Source organism: Microtus ochrogaster, chromosome 2, assembly GCF_000317375.1.
Source record: "Microtus ochrogaster isolate Prairie Vole_2 chromosome 2, MicOch1.0, whole genome shotgun sequence".
Classification (NCBI taxonomy): domain Eukaryota; kingdom Metazoa; phylum Chordata; class Mammalia; order Rodentia; family Cricetidae; genus Microtus; species Microtus ochrogaster.
Window position 1 is genome coordinate 35,792,973 of NC_022010.1, and position 15,516 is coordinate 35,808,488.

General features: G+C 41.1%; 1 long non-coding RNA gene across 1 annotated transcript in view; it reads right to left on the reverse strand.

Annotated features, from left to right (window-relative positions):
* Window positions 1-2,180: 2,180 nt before the first annotated feature.
* Window positions 2,181-15,516, reverse strand: part of LOC106144152 — a 25,218-nt gene continuing 11,882 nt past the window's right edge. Inside the window, exon 4 of the long non-coding RNA XR_001229246.2 lies at window positions 2,181-2,243. This is a non-coding gene — a long non-coding RNA (uncharacterized LOC106144152). The remainder of the gene's footprint in view (window positions 2,244-15,516) is intronic.

A 15,516-nucleotide genomic window follows, 5' to 3' on the forward strand; every position in this document is an offset into this window, starting at 1 on the left:
TGCAGTAGGATCAAAAACCCATTGCCATTGTTCTTGAGTTCTCAGTAGTCCTCATTGTCCACTATGTTCAGCAAGTCCGGTTTTATCCCATGCTTTTTCAGACTCCGGCCAGCTGGCCTTAAAGAACATCTCCACACACTGAGACAATGGAGATGTTCTTTCCCCATAGCATCTTGAAAGACAGATTAGAAGATTTGGATGCTGTCTTCATCACTATTTTCTTGCTGTGAAGAGACACCATGACCAAGGCAGCTCCTGTAAGAGAAAGCATAAATGATGGCCTCCATGCAATCACACCCCTGAAACATGCCTGACCTCAGCTGCTTTCCTTAGACATGGAGGGAGATTTCACAACCCCTTCTTGTATCCTTGATTTTAACACCGGAACCAAGTGGCCAAAACTGCAAAGTGCTACTGCATGATGGGGCTGGACCACGGCCCCTCTTTCAGTTGCCTTTGCATCAGCTTTCTGTTTCTGATGGTTTCCTTCACTGCTTAAGCTTTTCTTAAGTCTTTTCCACAAGATGGAAGCTTAGCTGGGTGGGGTCTTGGCCTGAGGTCACCACTCCCTTTATTCCATTTAACATTGGGCTTTTCTTTAATCTTCTTACTTCCTTGAACACTGGACTTGGCTCAAATATTATATTTCCTAGTGCTCCTTTTTTCTTCAAACTGTATAATTTGAATTATTTCTTGCTCAGCTTGCTCCGTCTCATTATAGACCTTCATAAGAGTGACTAGTCATCACACAACACAGTCACAGTCAATACTAGGCTTTCTTATAGTCAGAGGTGCCAATGCCATGAAGCCAAATGCTTCAATTTATCCTCAGGCAGATTTTTAAGGACAAGGGCAAAAAAATAGTCACGTTCTTTGCCAAAATACTACAAGAATGATCCCTAGGTTTCTCTCTAATATCCTTTCCCTTCGAAACTTCTTAATCTGAGTCTCCAGAGTTCAAACAGTCCTCAGGGCTAGCTTCCATGCTCCTTCTAGGATAGCAGATTAAGCCTCACTTAAAGCATCCAATACTCTTCTCCCCAAAGTCCCAAACCGTCCATTGTCCTGAAACAAACAACATGGTCAGGGATGTCACAGCAATACCCTAGTGCCTGGGACCGACTTCTGTCTTAGTTAGGGTTACTTCCTGTTAGAGTGATGAAAGGCTATTACCAAAAGCAAGTGTGGAAGAAAGGATGTGTTTGCCTTATCCTTCCATATCATTGTTTATCACTGAAGGAAGTCAGGACAGGAAGTCAAATAAGGCAGGAACTTGGAGGCAGGAGCTGATGCAGAGGCCATGGGGGGAGTGTTGCTTCTTGGCCTCTTCCTGTAGCTTGCTCAGCTTTGTTTTTTATACTACCATTCCACATATGACCCCACCCACAATTGATTGGACCTTCCCCCATCAATTCCCTTAATCACTAATTAAGAAAACGCCCTATATGCTTACCTACAGCCCAGTTTTAGGATGACATTTTCTTCCCTCCTCTCTGACAACTCTAGCTTGTGTCGAGTTGACATGAAACTAGCCAGCCCAACTGAACCTTTGCCAACTTGACATACAAACATGTCACTGCCAAGCCACAACCATTGTTCATCCCCAACATCACACATTAAAAAAGACATCACAATATAAAACATTTTACAGACTTAAAACTTCTTACAGCCTTACATATTCAAACACTTTAAAAGTTTTCTCTTTAAAAACATATAGTCTTGGGGCAGACCGAAGACTTCACCTCAGTGATGCTGTTTTTTATTTACCATAGCTTATTCTTCAGCCCCGGTCGACCAGCACCCACTTTCCCAGCAAAGCAAAGGTTTTGCTTCAGTCGTTCTGAGCTTTTGTTAATCACAGCTGATTTTTCATTTCTGGCTGGACAGGCATCACAGATTCTTCACACAAATGGCCCAGTAGAGTCTTTGCTTCCCCCTGAAACTCCCCAACTGGAGCCTCCATTGTCTGCACTGCTCTCAACAATTTTATTCAGCAAGCTCCGGCAGAAGAGCTCACTGAGCTCTTAACTTGACTTGATCGCTTTTTTGGTTCACTTCTGGTCAACTTCTTTATTAGTTATTGTTCTATTGCTGTGCAGAGATACAATAACCAAGGCAACCCTTATAAAAGAAAGTATTTAGTTGGGGGCTTGCTTACAAGTTTCAGAGATAGTCCATTAGCATCATGGTGGGGAGCATTGCAGCACACATTGCATGGGAGAAGTGGTTGAGAGCATCCTGATCTGCAGGCAGAAAGAGAAACTGAGCCTGGCTTTTGAAATTTCAAAGCCCACCAACCATGACTCACTTCTTCCAAGGCCACAACCTCTTAATTTTTCTAATACTTTCAAGGGGTTCCAATCCCTGGGGACTAGGCATTCAAATATATGGACACATGGGGTCATTCTAATTCAAACTATCATAGATATCTAATTTTAGGTCAGTCTTTCAATGCTGGGGATAAATTTGCTTTGGATAAGTTTGTGTCATAGAAATTTGAAGCTTTTAGACATGGTGAAGAAGAATTAATGACTTGAGAATAAGTCATGCTCTGATGAGCTAACTGAACTGAATTGTTTCTTTAAGAAAGTAGAGAGAGGTGTTAAAGATAATGTCTTAACTGAAATACTAGAAAAACACTGAGGACCCTACTTGCGAAGAGGATCGATGACCAAACACATAGAGTATTCAAATGAGCAGATAAATGAAGTAAGAAAATCATGTTGGTACCTAGATGAGAAAGACAAAGACAAAGTTGATGAAAAGATAAACCATTATGTAAATGAAAAAAGTCATTGAGAAATATTCATCAAGGAAACTGAAATTATGAGAACAAAGAAACAACAATAACAAACCCCCACACCAGAAATGCTAAAAATGAAAGTCGATAAATCTGCTAAAAGACACAGTACGAAAGCATCATTAACAGAAAAGCACAAACAGAAGACATCCTTTGAGGGAGGGAAGACAGGATCTGGGCTACAATACATTCAGCTACATTCAAAGAAAAAAAAAAATAAATATGAATGATCAAAACTTCCAAGAGTTCTGGGATACATTTGAGACCCAACCTGAGAATCTACAAGGTAAATGAAGAAGGTGAGGGTTGATATAGAGTATGAAAGCACTGAGGATCTATTTAATAAAATTATATCAGAGAATTATCCAAACCTAGAGAAAGTGAATATCCAAGCAAAGAAGCCTTTACAAGCACCCAGAAAACACAACCAGCAAGAAACCTGTCTACGACAGCATCATCAAGATATTAAAAACACAAGGCCACAATATTAAAAACTGTAAGTGAAAAATTACAGTTCACTACAAAGGAAAAGACATGATCTCCTTCACACCAGATCTCTTATCAGCAAACTAGACATCAGGAAAGTATGACATAGTTTATTTCAGGCTATAGAAGTAAACAAATGGACAGGCAAGATGAGTCAGCATGTAAAGGAACTTTCCACACAGGCTGGATGACCTTAGTTAAATTCCTGTAACCTACCTAAAGGAAAGAAGCTGACTTGGTCCTCTGATCTCCACAAGGATGAAGAACATGCTATGTACCTAAAGTGACATGTGTGCCGATCATATGTGCCCACACTAACACATATAAGAGCAATAATAAGAGGGACAAAATTTTAACAAAGAACACAAGCCAAGCAGTTTCCCACAAGGATTGCTGTATCTAGTGTAGGGCCCATGGGTCTTCCCCTGCTCCTGGGTTCATCTTGAGGACAATTTTTGGTCAGCCACTAAAACATCCTGTTTGTTCCTGTGCTCCCTCTGTCCTGCCTTGTGATTAGCTATCTTGGGTGCGGCAATTTCCCACCTGCCTGGGGGGAATTCCTTGTGCAGCAGCTAGGTATATAAGGATTTTTCCAGGATTGAATAAACGGCATTCAGCATTCGGCTGATCTCCTTTCAAATGACCCAGGTCTCTTGTGTTTTCTTTCTGTCTCCAGGCCCTTGCTTGGCTTTCATACGATACAGTGGCACGCGAACTGTACCGAGAGGGTAACACAGAATCAGGTGTTACAATCTAGTTATACTCAGATACTAATGGTGAGAACCTACATGAATGCTCAGTGGGCAAAGCAGCTGACTGCCATTTCTGACAATCTGAATTCCATTCTCAGAATCTGTATGGTGGATTGATGCCCTCAAGTGGTTCTCTGAGCCCCATAAGAATGTCATGGCACACACATACATGAGCCCACACGCACACACACAGAGTAAATAAATAAATAAATAATTAAAAGATGGAGACTTAAGGTTTCTTTGTAACTTTGGAGCCTGTCCTAGAACTTGTTCTGTACACCAGGCTGGCCTTGAATTCATAGAGATCTGCTTGTATCTGCCTCCCAAGTTCTGGGATTAAAGGTGTATGTCACTACTGCCTGGCAGATCATCAAAACTTAAACACCAAGGCCTCCCAGTTGTTGGAGGAAGTAAAGGAAAGAGAGGAAATGAGGTAATTATGTTTTAATAAAAAAATTATCTACTCCATAAATAGGCCAATGAGCTGCATAGAGAGTACTCAAAAGAAAAAATACAAAAGCTAATAAAGAAAAATGTAGGATCCGCAGGCCCAGTTACTCACAGATTCCTGTTAGTCCTCTGAAACATCCTGAGCTGGGTTCAACGGTGACCTTCATAGGGAAATGGATGGAACTGGAAACCGTTAAGTTCTGTAAACCAGATTCAAAAGGACAAATCGGCTGTTTTCTCCCATACGTGGAATGTAAATTTAAATGTGTGTGTGTGTATATAAGTGTGTGTGCACATGCAGGTGTGTAAGAGTATGTGCATCTATCTGTAAATCATCAAATTGTAAAGGAAAATATTTGAGGGGAGGGAACAATGATAGGGAAAGGAAAGGGCAAAAAAAACCTAACAATTTGAGTACGTGGATAAGAAAGCAAAACAAGACTATGGGAGTAACCAGGGGACAAGTGAGACAGGAGGAGCAGGGAAAGGCAGTTAGTGGGAGAGCAAATAAAGAAAAAGTATATTGACACTGATTCATAAAATCACCACACTGAAACATATTACCTTGCATGCTATACGAAAATTAATAGCCAGGGCCTGCAGAGAGATAGCTCAGCCGGCAAAGCGCTTGCATTGCAAGCATGAGGACCTGGGTTTCTCCTCAGAACACACTTTAACAATCTAGGCATCGTAGCACATGCATTCACACTGTGATGGAGAGGCTGGGACAGTCCTTGGGGATCACTAGTCAGGTAGTCTGGCTTACATGTCAGGGAGAGACTTTTCCTCAAAAAAATAAATGATGGAAACGATGGAACTAGAACTTGAAGAACCACACTAGAGCTGCTTGTTCTGTGGCCTCATAGCACATAGCTACGTGTCTACACACATTTGTAGATATGTGTCCATCCCATACACATAACACACTTATGGTCAACATGCATGCACACACACACACACACACACACACACACACACACACACGGGGTCAGGAGAGCTGTTATAGATGCATTTAAGGAGACAGATTTTTAGAATAAAACCAGGTCTTCTAGAATTTCCTATTCTTGTCTAGAGTTCCCTGAAGTTACCTAGGCATCCATATATTATGCATGTTTTTCTGTTCTCAGTTCACCGTGTATCTCTAGTCTCCTCAGTGAGGAAAAAGAGCATAGCTCATCCTACCTGCAGCCATTAGTTTTGTTCTAACGGAGATGCTTGAACATTAGTGAGCCTTCCCGATTACTCTCGTGGTCAACTAGGTTAGTAAACCACTAGCCAAGATCCTCACATGAAGCCAGGCTAGACAATTTACTCTCTGCTCATGCAACCATGAGCTACCATGCACAGTGGTGGCAATGGTGGCCATGCTATTGTAACATGTGAAATAGTGGTCGCTCCTTGAAGGGCTTGTGGCCATAACAGGTAACTGGAACCTTGCCTGGCTGTGGTATTTCTCATCTTAGGGAGTGTCTGTTCTTAGATGATTCACAGTATGGGCACTCCACCCAAATTTTCTATCCAGGTGTTAAAAGGCCAACACCCTGGAAATCAAGAAGACAGACGCTGCCAGGACATGAGTCTGCGTTGAACCTGTGGAGGGGGGAATGCCCCAGGTGCCAGGGCTGCTGCTGATGACTAAGGTGGGTGGAGGCAGTGAATGGAATCTGTTCCCAGGACTATGGCCCAGGGCTCCCAACACTGAGAAGGTGATGAGTCAGATAACCAGTACAGGAGTGCCAGACTATGCTTAGGAAGAAGCTCTGGAAAACATTGGGGAGACAGAGAAGCAGGCGAGCTTGAGGCCTGTTCTTGTCTGAAAAAGTCTTGTTAGGAATTCAGACTGTCTTCATAGGAAATTCTTGCTGGAGGAGAGAGAGCTAAGCAGGAAGAGCATCCGAAGGCCCCGGAAGAACAACTCAAGGGATCCACTTGCATTTTGACAGAGAAGAGACAAGATCCAGTCTAGGCACAGTTTGGTTACTTTAAGATGGCAGAACATTGCGATTAGATACAACAGCCAGCCGCGATGAACAGAGAATGAGGGGTTAATAGCAAAAACTGTGAGAGTATCCTCTCCAATGTTTAGATGATCCCCAAACATGATTCCAAAATGACTGAGGCCCAATGCAAAAGAAATCCCTCAGAGTAGGGCTGTTCTTTGGGAAGTCTCACTCAAACAGTCTTAAGCCGATGCAGTTACCAGTCATGAGCCAGAAGATGAGACAGGCAGTGAATGGATTGACATCAATGGACAGAAGTGGTGTAGGTGGCACTCTAGTGTGGCCCAACCATCAGTTATATATTGCAGAGATATAACTACTTCATGTTCTCATAGTTTATAAGATGCTTGCTGTGGTGTAGATATGGGTTTTCATAATCTCCAATGCGATCTGTTCTTGGTTCTTCATGTGCAGGCGTTGAGAAGTGATGCCCAATGGAAAGTCTGTGGGCGATTCAGAAAGCGTTTCTCAAAAAGGATTAATGTGGCTTTACTACAGTGGTTCTTAACCGGTGGGTTAGGACCCCTTTCACAAATCTATATCCCTAAATATATTTACATTATGATTCATAACAGTAGCACAGTTGCCGTTATGAAGTAGCAATAAAAATAACTTTATGGTTGAGGGTCACCACATGAGAAACTGCACTAAAGGGTCACAGCATCAGGAAGGTTGAGAACCAGTCACTGCTCTTGTGGAATTCCTCAGCTCTCTTGAAAGTGAGTTGTTATAAAAACCTGAGCCCGAGTCTTGATTTTTTGTCTCCAAGTCTGGCAATGCGTTCACTTCTGCTGGAAAGTGCTTCTGCCATTGTGCAATGTGATGGGCTCAAGAGCACCCTTGCTGGAGCCAAGCCGGTGTCAGGGCCATTCTTTTGACCTAGAGTTGGGAAGCAAGTGAGCTTTTCTTTATGTGTGACTAGTTTTTTGTCATCTTGGCATGAACTGGAGTCAGCTGGGAAGAGGGAACCTCAACTGGGAAATTGCCTACATCCTATTGGTCTGTGGCCATGTCTGAGGGACATTTTCTAGATTAATGATTGAGAAGAAGGGTTCAGCATAGTCTGGGTACTATCTCTAGGAAGGCGGGCCTGGGATAGATCAGAAAGACAGCTGAGGAAGTCACAGAAAACGATAGCCCATAAGCAGAATTATCCCATGGTCTCTGCTTCAGTTTCCGTCTATCGGTTCCTACCTCGCGTTTCTACCACGATGGACTGGGAACTCTAAGTCGAACAAACCTGTTCCTTCACCCACATTGCATGTTTGTTTGTCGGTTTGTTTTTCTACAGAAGCAGAAAGCAAACTTGACTCTGGTATATTTTCCCTAGCAATGAAAAATTGACAAATACAACCTTGAGGAGCAAGCTGGCCTCATTTACTAAATCATAAAATGTTATAACATCTGTAACACATAAATATAACATAGAGATAAACCCTTTCAGCTATGCATCAGAAATATTTACAGTTGCATTTATTAAAATTTTATTGTGGGGATTAAGAATAGATCCTCTGACTGACAAATGACTAAGTTAGATATAACTTATATTAGGTAATATCAATTAGAATAAATAACTTAGGCTATAAGAATTGACAGTTATAAGTTGGGCATTGGTGATACATGCCTTTAATTCCAGTGCTTGGGAGTTCAAGGCCAGCCCGGTCTATAGGAGCTAATTCCAGGACAGCCAAAGCCACACAGAGAAATCATGTCTGAATAAACCACACATTCACATGCAAAAGAATTGACAACTATAAATAATAAGCAAAATGTAAGTTTAAAAGAAGGAGGGTGGTATAATAGCATTTAAATATTTAAAAAAACAGAATAGTAGCATAACTTATTCATTGATAGATACATATTTATCAAAAAGTATTAAAATGCAAGCTGTATTCATCATATCCATGAGAATAATTGATTCTGAATGGGCAGTTAGCTTTTGAAATATTATCATAACAATACACAATATAATTTTAAATCTGAAGCTTATTTTAAATAATATAATCACTTATAAACACATTTTTTAAAATAAATGATTGTTTATATCCTTTTTGGACTTTATTGATCCTAAATATAACCTTGTAAAATTCAATAAGCAGATAATAACAAAAAACCAAAAACAGCAACAAAAGGAAAGAACAAGGCATGATGTTCTTCACAGTATTTTCAGAGTTGGGTGATTTCCATTTACCAAGACACTGTGTAGGTCATTAATAACAATAAAAAGCCAACAACAGCTAGTCCATGCTCAAGGCGTTCACAACACCTGAAGGACAGATGCACACAGACACACAGTTACATGGATAAACATAAGTACTTATAGGAAGACCTATAATTATGATATCAGGTTTTTAATTAGTAAAATAAACCTACAAAACCTATAAAGTAAATAGAATAAATTAGTTGAGAAACTTGGGAATAATTATTTGCTGTCAGGCAAATGGTGTTCAGAAAGCAACACCATAAATAAAGGACAGAATTACAAAGGAAGTATTCATCTTTAATAACAATGCTCAGTATTACAGATGGGATCATAGCATTAATAGAGGTGAGTGGCAGAAAGTGGAAATGGAAATTGTTGGTAAAGGGACTAGAACGTCATATTAAGAAGCTTGAAGTATAAGGGTAAGTTTCAAAAATGCTGTTATTGGAAATATGGAGGGGGAAGGTTAATGTGCCTGCTGCTCCATCATGAGGACCCACACCCACTTCTGGTCTCTGCAGCCACAAATACACACGTGTGCACATACAAACACAGACACACATACAGACACACAGACAAAATAAAAGCAAATCTTTTAAAAGAAAATTAACTGAATTAAATAAAAGGAAACATGGAGGGTAAACTGAAGAGCTGTTCATCTGGAAGAAGGAAACCAGGGAAGTGTCCTTCCACATACGAATCACTCCACAGTGAGGGATACTGGCAGGATTGTTCCCAGGCCACTTTCTAAAAACTTAACATCAATGTTTCAGAAACAGACTGATGACCAGAAGTGAAAGGGTTGGCTAGCTGGTACTGAGAGCAATCTTTAAAAGAAACTCGTGTTCATGGTGAAAGAACCAGAAAGAGAGAGCCCAGCATCAGTGCTCACCGACAGAGAGAACTTTCTGCCGACTGCCTACTACTCATAGTAAGGAATAAATAAACATATGGTCAACATTCTTTTGGCGAAGAGGATTTTATTTGTCCAGCGAAGCTAGCAATCGTGTAAACAGGAGCCCTTTGTCAGTGCCTCCACAAGGGATAATGAGTCTGCAATGGGCGGGACACCTTGGCTGGAGTGCTGAGACGGCCTGGCTCCTCCACAGGGAAATTAGGGATTCTCAATAAACCACCAAGGATCCTAAATCACTTGTCTGAGAGACATTAGTAATGTCTGAGGTGAGGTTATTAATAAGACTGATTAAAAAAAATATTCTTGTCTCTACCATACTCTAAAACACTAATCACTGTTTTACACGTGAGCTTGCCTAAGTCATTGTTAGACTCTTGGTTCATCCACTTGAAACTAAGTATTTTATATGAAAATAATCCTTTATCTTAGTTAACTTCTTATTGGCTTTAGAGTCAATGATAGTCATATCACTCAATAGTTGGCAAAATTTGTTAGTCACTTGTGTTTCAAGTTGCTTCCATTAATTCAAGCAAAAAAAAAAAAAATGCTGGGGATGACCTGAAAATCCCTTATGCAGTTTGCAGCTTTTGAGAAAAGGCTGACCCAAATGTGGTTAGCAATCTTTAGCAGATTAAACACAGGGTGGTAGTTGAAGACGCAGTCAAATGAAGACCGGTGTAGCCTACTGATCCTGAAGGAACTGAGGGCTTGGTCCTCGGTGGCTCTCCTAGCAGGGGGAGCAGGTGGTCTGTGGCCTTTTGGATCTTTCTTACCTCCTGGGACTATTCTTACGGTTCTTGTTGTTGTTCTGATATCTAGTCTCATCAAGTTCCCCTGTCTTTTATACTGAGGTGGGAACTATATTTATTTTATATCTCTGAGTTTTACTAGTAAATTCAAAGAATTGGCTTTTTTTTTTCAAAGTTGACATTTGAAATGGATCAATTCTGGGGTTTTTTAAAGCCAATTTCAGACTTCCACAGAGTTTTCCACTCTGTGTTTTGAAATTATGATTAAAATCCTTTGCCAGGCAGTTGTAGCACACACCTTTAATCCCAGCACTCAGGAGGCAGAGCAAGGCCATTTCTGTGAGTTCAAGGGCAGCCTCATCTATGGAGTGAGTTTTCAGACAGTCAGGGCTGTCCTAAAGACGGACAGAGAAACTGTGTCTCAAAATACCAAACAACAACAACAACAACAAAAGAAAAATGCCTTTTAAAATCCTGCTTATAGCAGTTGTCAGTTCAGTGGAGGTTCACCCAGCAGAATTGGGAGGAAGAAACTACTCATGGAGAAGCAGCGCAGGTCACTCTGCCAATCAGCGAGTCACTCTCAGTGTGACAGCCATGGGGAGAGGCTGCTGCCCACCATCCACAGCTTCACATTCCAGAATTAAGACTGGGCAGCTGAGCATGCCAGCTTTTAAAGGCAAATAATAAAACTTGTGTGAATGAATTATAACAGGTAAGGATAGAGAAGAAGTTGGGGGGGGGGTTATGGTCTCATGGGCCTTCTCCTTAACTGAAGGCAGTACTGCAGAGAGCTATCACCAATCACAAAGCAATGCTCTGCACCTTCATCTTGCCCCTGAAGTGACTGAGCAAACACGAGCTCTAAGATAACTGTAAGTTCACAGCTGAGTGGTCAAACACGGCTGGAGAATGTTGGCTTGCGTCAGGGTTAGAAAAGGAATGTCTCAAGGATCCTAGGCTATCAGCCATGACTTGTGAATGGATACACACTCCACCTCTCTTCAGACCCTTATTTTGAACCTATTCTTCATCCCCATGTCTTTTCTGATAGTGTAAGACTACTTTCCGCATTCACCTGAAAATGCAGACCATTAGGATATGGCTCCGTCATTTTACAGCCAGTAAAGTATAGCTGGGCTAGTTGGGCATACCACAACTCATGTTCTCTCCTGCCCTTGCCTATTCCTATTTAAAGTCCTGGCTGTGTGAATCACATTTCTGTAGACTCGAAGATTTTACTTCTTCAAAATCACTTTCATCAACATTGCTCAGATGGAAAAGTTTCTCTTTAAAACTATTCACCCAGAGTCCATGTTTTTTAGTTTTTATGAAATAGTCTGTATATATATGCATGGTCTCCTCTTTCCTGCTTTTACTTCTAAATATACTTTGAGCAGGCTGCCATCCTAACTGTCCACTGAAAGAGATTATCAGCTTTACCAGCAGAATTCATAAACTAAATCCAGTAATCCACTCTCAGCCCAGTAGTCAACACAAAGTGGTGTTAACAGAGCTGATGGAGGCGGTTTGGAAATGCTTCTTTGGATTTTTACAACATGCTCAACTCAACAAAGGATTCTAAGTTCATGAGGGGAGTACACCACACAAATTTCACAAGTAAATTGGAATATAGGTATTTCTTTAAAAATATTGTAGTCATGACTTTCGTGGTAAGAGTGATGCTCAGTTAGTGTCATGGAAAACACAAAGCTCACGAGAACTGTACTGAAAGAAATTCCATCAATTTTGGTTATGAGGAAATAGAAGATTGGGGGGAGAAAAGAAAATAATGCTAGATTTCTATGATCAGACACTGAGATATAAGCATGAGCCATCCTTGCTGCAAAAAGAAACATTTTTTTAAAAGTAGAATTGATAAGATGTGAGTTTATACTAATCAACAACGGGGTTGAGAACAGTGGCAGAAAGATGATAAGCATCCACACAGTAACAAACATTGGACAACCATTCATACACAAAGTGCTTGTCGGGGGTTGCCTGGGTGCGGGGAGACTTTGAGATCCAGCTGGAGGTAGTGAAATCCTTGTGTAGCCCTAGAAAGAAGAGGCATATTTTAGGAAGTTGGGCTCACATCCAACACACCAGGCTTACTGACCATGTTCAGAGTCAGAAATAGTTTGTAGCCTCTGTGGACTTAGAACCAACCTTATATGACCTTGGTTCTAACAGGAGAATCATTTGCCAAGCCATGTCCCAGTTGATTTGTCCACCCACTTAGGTCCTGAAGATCAGTCTAAGGAGCGAGGGTCTGCAACGTGGCTGAGGGCCACCCACTAAGGTAAAAGAAGTCCTGGCCACCCAGGGACTTGCCAAGCTGTGTACATTAAACTCCCAGAAGCACCAGACAAGTTCAATCTTTGCTGTAGACCTGGAGCATGGAGCAGCGGGGAGGGAGACAGTCCAAGCCACATGCAGGTACAGTTCAGGGAGAGTCCTACTTGCCCAGAGACCTACGCTATGTCCAAGTGAGAGAGCTTCTGGGCACCTGCAATGAACCACACTAGTCTGTATACCTAACATACTTCCTACAGAGATTCAGCAAAGGTCTGAGAAGTAGATTTTGCCCCAAATACTAATTTTACCAGCCGAGCTCAGTAGCCAAGTGAGTACCCAGAGGCTACACTGACCTCACGAACTCATGCTAATACAAACCCTTCATCGTATTCCCATCAACCGTGGGATCCTACCCGCATTCACTTATACAGTCAAACGGGAGACATGAACTCATCCCATTTCTGCTCCAGTGTAGTCTTAGAGGTGATCTTGTCATACTGGAGATCCAACAGCCCTTTATCTTTCAGTCACACTGACTGACAAAGATGTTTGCAGTTTTGTTTTGTTGACACCAATGCAGTGCAGCAGAGCCCAGAAGAGTCATGAAAGTATGACCAACGAGAACTAACACTGTGCCACCAGAATGGAGCACTTCCAGGTGCCAGACAAGCAATTCAAAATAGCCACCTTCAAAAACGTTCCACAAGATACAAAAGAACCAGCATAGAAAACTCAAGTCTATGAAAACAATAAAACAAGCAGGATGTTTTACTTAAAATGAAAAGTATTTAAATGACCAACAATAACCTAAGTCTTGGAGTTGCATAAGAGTGCGAAAAAAATAAAACAGATACCTTTAACAACAGATGTGATGGAGCAGAAGACAGAATCGGTGACCCTGAAGGCAGGTCATTTCAAGTTACTTAACTGAGGAAGAGAAAGGGTAAAAATGAAAAAAAGATGCTAAGACAGCCTAAGGGACAATGGGACATCAACAAGTGAAAAAAAAAAAAAAAGCAAGACAAAAATAATAACACAACATCCAGAGGGGGCAGGCAGAGTGGGATGACAGAGACGGAAGTTTTAAAAAGGAGAGGAAGAAGAGTGTGGACTGGGGAGGGAGGGAGAAGAAGAGAAAGGGGCACACATCTTATGTAAAGTTCATAAAGTAATAATTGCTGAAAACATCCCAAATCTCAGAAAACAAATATTAACTGAAAAGATACCACAAGATTCTTGAAAGTTGCCAAAGTCAAAGAAAACGGGAATGTAGAGAGAAATGAGAGGAGAGATGTTTATTATACACAAAGAGAAAATCCTTACAGATGTCCAGCAGACTTCTGAGCAGAAAGCCCTGAGTCAGGAGGTTGTGAAATGGCGCACTCAGCACTCAGAGTTTAAAAAGACAGCCAACTGCGTACACTGTGAGCAAAGCTGCCCTTCATACATCAGGGAGAGTTGGACCGTCCCAGGCATCGAGGTGAGTAACCTTACCACTGCATCTAGTAGGAAAAGCAGCAGAGACAGTTCTCTCACCTGGGATTGTGAAGATTCATGTAACCAGTACCTTAAGTCAGTGTGTGCAACATGACACAACACAGACACCACTTCTAGTCACTAGAAAGACAGTTGGCCTTCTGATCTTGTTAGGTTTTTTTTTTTTTAAAGGCAGCTGTAGATAAACTCAAGTTTGAAAGAGAGGGCTAGTCTGACCCTAGGCAGGACCCTGTTCATCCATCAACAGAGGGGTGTACCTTGTCACCCACATGAATAGAAGACCAAAAGCCTAAAGAAGATAGGCTAAGGCTCCTTATAGGGGCAGGATTGACTAGCATAGTTCTCAAGGGAAGCGGGGAGATGTAGTCTTTCAGCAGGAAATGATCAGGTCTTAGCTATGGCACTATCTGATTGTGGATGATCTTGGGCAATATATTTTAATTTCTGATCAGTTTCCAAACAATGTATATTTTCCCTTGAATATTACATGTGCTCATGACATTTTATCTTATTGTAATAAACTTATGGATACAAATGCAACATGAAAATACAAAATTTCAAATGATTTTTAGAAATTATTTTTTGCATAAAAGTAGGAAGACTATCTACAAAATTTTGAGAAAAAGGAACCTTCTAAAATACAAAGTGCAATCCAAAGACGGTCTTGCGTAATGGTTTGAGGCAGTTTTATTTCCTTTAATTAGTTAACTTCCAGCTTCCCTGCTTTTCTCACATTTACCTTCCTTCATTATTGTATTTAGTGGCACTTCCCACACTGCTGGCTCTCTACCCTCTGAGAAGTCTGCTGCTGACTGCACAGACGCTCCGATTAGTCCACTGCCTGGGCAGAGCCTAGAGGGGGAGTCATCTTCAATCAGGGGTCTAGAAACTTATAACAAGAGGATGTACGCAGTGTGTGTTAAAACACAGATTTGTAGAGCCCAGTTCTTCATCTTCAGAATAGTTCAGTTGAAAGTGAACAAAAAAGGCTACCGAGAGAAAGAGATAAATATTTTGTAAGTCCTAATTCAGGAAAATCCCAAGGAACTAACTAACTAGAAAGTGCGTTGAAAGGTCTCTCAGTTTGTTCAAATACGGGAACTTAATTATTTTTAGAGGATCATTTCATATAAAACAAATGAATATTATCATTATTAGTTGAACACTTAGGAATTATGCTATTCCCCTTAAGACTTTTATAAACAGAAATAATATCGTATTACCAGGTACAAGAGTGGAAAAAGAAACTCTTGCCCAGTGAAGGGAGGAGACAGAGAGAAGGGGGAGGGGAGGAGGGAAAAGAAAGAGGTGGAGATTTTTGTCAAATGGTATCAATCACTCACTTTCCTCAATAGAGCTGATGTG